General features: G+C 36.1%; 1 protein-coding gene across 1 annotated transcript in view; it reads right to left on the reverse strand.

Annotated features, from left to right (window-relative positions):
* UBAC2 (UBA domain containing 2) overlaps positions 1-4,264 on the reverse strand; it is a 324,210-nt gene that overhangs the window by 49,713 nt on the left and 270,233 nt on the right. The window lies entirely within an intron of this gene.

A 4,264-nucleotide genomic window follows, 5' to 3' on the forward strand; every position in this document is an offset into this window, starting at 1 on the left:
AAGGATACAGAAGTGGACTAAACTCTTTCTTTTTCTCCTCCCAGGTTCTAGTTTTCAGCTTTTTCTCTCTTCCCTGTTCCTGGTTCCCATTTTTTTCCTTCTCAAGGTTAACCCCTTCCTTGTTTCTCTTTTTTGCATTTTCCCATTTTTTTTCATTACTCTCCTACCCTATCTCTTTTCTCTTATTGCCCCCTCCCCAGATAGTGCATTTTTTTTCCTTTTCCTTTTTTGCTGATTGTTGCTATGTGTTTGCCAGTGTGTTTTTTGTCCACTTGCTTTTACTTTTTTGATGTTTTTTTGATTGTTGCTTTTGTATAACTGAGTGGGAGACAGCAAAAGTGCCCATATGACACAACCATACCAGCACCTCCTGCAGCTCCACTTACTGAGTGAGAGCCACTACTTCCTTCTCCACCAATTGGCCAATGATCAATGACCACCAACAAGAGCATGACTCACCCTTAACTGCTCTTCACAGTTAACAGAGACCTCAATACAAGAATGTCACAATGTCTCAAAGACAAGAGACCATCACACTGCACATAAAGCAGCAAGATAAAGTGATAGAAACAAGGGAGCAGGATAGAGACTCAGAAAACATCCCTGAGGAAGAAGCAGAATTGGAACTCCCTGATAAGGAATTCAAAAGAATTATACTTAGTTATCTACAAAGGATTGAGAAACAGATCAAGGAAAACACTGATAAAATTAAGAAAAACAGACAAAACCCTAGAACAATTTCAGAAGAAAACACAAGAACAAAAATGACAAAATAAATGAAAAATTAGAAATGATACTAAATCTACAGATAGAAATCTAGAAGATTAATATTGAATTTTCAGAAATAGATAACACATTGAAAGGGCAAAGGAGTGGAATTGAATCAATGGAAGATAGAATTAATGAGATTGAAGACAAATATCTGAATACTTCTTTGGAAAGGGATCAATCAGGAAAAAGATCAAAACAAAATGAAGAAAGCCTAAGGTTCATGGGGTATCCATCAAAAGGAATAACCTACATGTCATCAGAATTCCAGAACATGAAGAGGAAAAGAAAACCACTGAGAAAATTGTCCAAGATTTGTGGGAAGAGAACTTCTCTGTTAGGATGAAAGATGAGAATATATCCATTCAGGAAGTCCAATGAACCCCAAACAGGGCAGATCCTAAAAGAAAATCACCAAGACATATCATCAAATTCAACTAAACCAAAGACAAAGAAAGAATCCTGAAAGCATCATGGGAAAAACAAAAAGTTACTTACAAAGGACAAACAATAAGTATACACTCTGATTTCACAGTAGAAACCAAGCAAGTGAGCAGGCAATGGGATGGTACATATAAAACCCTGAAAGAAAAAAATTTCCAACTAAGAATTATATACCCAGCAAAACTGTCCCTCAAATATGATGAAATTAGGAGATTTCCAGATAAACAAAAATGAAGGGAATTTGTTAAAACCACACAAACCTTACAAGAGATACTAAAGGGAGTCTTTTGAACAGAGAACCAATAACAGCAAACAACAACCAATCATTAATACAAAAGATGACATAACCCAGAAACCAACACAGCTATGGAAGTATCCAAAGTAAAATAAGCTTACAAGATTGTAAACAGGGAACCAGAGACATCAATTGGCAAATGAGGATAACTACAAACAAAAAAGAGGAAAAAACAGTGTAGTTACAGAACTTCTAAATGGTGAGGAAGTCAAGAGAGTTGCAAGATAGAATGGACTGCTCTAAACTCAGGGAAAAAATTATGAATCACAGGGTAACTTCAAAGAAAAATGATAACCTTCACATCGCAATAAAAAAGAGGACAAGCACAAATATTTAGCAAATACTATAACAACAGCAATAAAGGAAATATTAACATGACCCATAAATATAATGAGCTCAGCACAGAAAATTATATGGAACAAAGAAATCAAGAACACCATGAAAAACACATAACAAAATGACAGCAACCAATTCATACTTGTTAAGAGTTACAATGAATGTCAAAGGATTAAATGTATCATTCAAGAAATGAAGAGTTGCAGACTGGATAAGAAAACATACCCCATCAATATGCTGTCTACAAGAGACACACCTTAGAGACAAAGGCAAAAACAGACTAAAAATCAAAGGTCAGAAGAAAATATATCAAGCAAATGGCAACCAAAAAAGAGCCGGAGTAGCAATATTAATTTTTGAACAAATTAACTTTAAGACAAAAACCACCATAATAGACAAGGAAGCACATTATATAATGACTAAAGAATCCATTGAACAAGAAGATATAACATAACAAATATCTATGGACCCAATGAAAGGGACTATGATAGTTGGAGTTGTGTGTCACTTGGCTGGACCACAATTCTGAGTGGTTTAAGCAGTTGTGATGTTGGTTATTCCCATGATGAGATTGGACGTATATGTTTTGAGCAGCCGATCCATTGAAAGGGAGTTTCCTTAGGGGTATAGCTTGCTTCCAATATATTTATGGACATCCTGGGAAAAAGAGACACTCTTCGGTGGATTGGGATCCTGCTGTGCTGCATAGAACTGTCTGTGAGCAAACAATCCACCATTCAGCCTGGAGATCTTGGATTCATCATTCATTGGAGTCAACAGCCAGTATACCGTCTGCCAACCTTGACCTAGTCAGCCCCTGCAGCTGCATGAGTTGAGAAAAGCCTCCAGCTTGACATCTGACCCAAGGACTTGGGACTTGCCAGCTTCTGTAACTGTATGAGCCATTTCCCTAAAAAAAAATTCTCTTTCTCTCTCTCTCAATAAGCTTTAATGGTTTTGCTTCTTTAGAGAACCCAGCCTAACACAGGGCCCCAAAATACATAAATCAGACTTTAACAGAATTGAAAAGATAAACAGATGATTCCATAATCATAGTAGGATACTTTAATACACCACTTGCAATGAAAGATAGAATAGCTGGAAAGAAACTCAACAAAGACACAGAAGAGCTAAACAATACAATCCACCAACTTGACCGTATAGATATCTACAGAGCACTTCACCCAACAGCAGCACAATATACATTCTTTTCCAGTGCACATGGAACATTCTTCATGATAGACCATATGTCAGGCCATAAAACAAGCTTTAAATTTAAAAACACTGAAATACTGCAAAGCAACTTCTCAGACCACAATGCTGTAAAATTAGAAATCAACAATAGGAAGATCAATAGAAAAAGAGCAAACACATGGAAACTGAGTAACACCCTCCTTGAGAATGACTGGATAAAAGAAGAAATAAAAAAAAATTCCTTGAATCAAATGAGAATGAAAATATACCAAATCTTTGGCACATAGCCAAAGCAGTGATCAGAGGTCAACTTATAGCAATAAATGCGCACATCAAAAAAGAAGTAAAAAAAAGAAGTAAAAGCCAAAATCAACACTTTAAACCAACATCTCTAACAATTAGAAAAAGAACAGCAAGAAAAGCCTACAGTCACCAGAAGAAAGGAGATAATAAAGATTCGAGCAGAATTCAATGAAACAGAAAATAGACAATAGAAAAAAATCAAAAGACTAGAAGTTGGTTTTTTGAAAAGAATAATAAAATTGAAAACTCATTGGCAAGTTTAACAAAGTGAAAGCAGGGGAGAAGACAAAAAAAACACGAATAAGAACTGAAATGGGCGACATCACAACAGAACCAACTGAAATAAAAAGGATAATATCAGGATACTATAAACAACTGTAGGAGCTCTGGTGGCTTACTGCCTAAGGCAACTGACGGCTAACCAGAAGGCTGGCAGTTCAAACCCACCAGCCACTCCTTGGAAGGAAGATGGAGCAATCTACTTCCATTGTGATACCACCTGGGAAATCCAAGGAGGGGTTGCTATGAGTTGGATCCAACTTGAGGGCAGTGGGTTTGGTTTTTTGGTTTATGAAGAACTGTACTCCAACAAATTTGAAAATCTACAAAAAATGGACAGATTTCTAGAAACACACTACTTACCTAAACTAACACAGACTGATGTGGAAAAGTTTAACAGACCCATAACAAAAGAAAAAATTGAAGAGGTCATAAAAAATTACCAACAACAACAAAAAAAAAGCCCAGACAGTTTCACTGGAGAATTCTACCAAACATTCAGAGAAGAACTGATACCAATCCTACTCAAACTATTCTAAAACACAGAAATGGATGGAATCCTCCCAAATTCATTTTATGAAGCAAGCATAAGCTTGATACAAAACCACACAAACACATCACTTAAAAAGAAAATTACAGACCAAT

This window comes from Orycteropus afer, unplaced genomic scaffold, assembly GCF_000298275.1.
Source record: "Orycteropus afer afer isolate SDZICR_OR568_19922 unplaced genomic scaffold, OryAfe1.0 scaffold00206, whole genome shotgun sequence".
NCBI lineage: Eukaryota > Metazoa > Chordata > Mammalia > Tubulidentata > Orycteropodidae > Orycteropus > Orycteropus afer.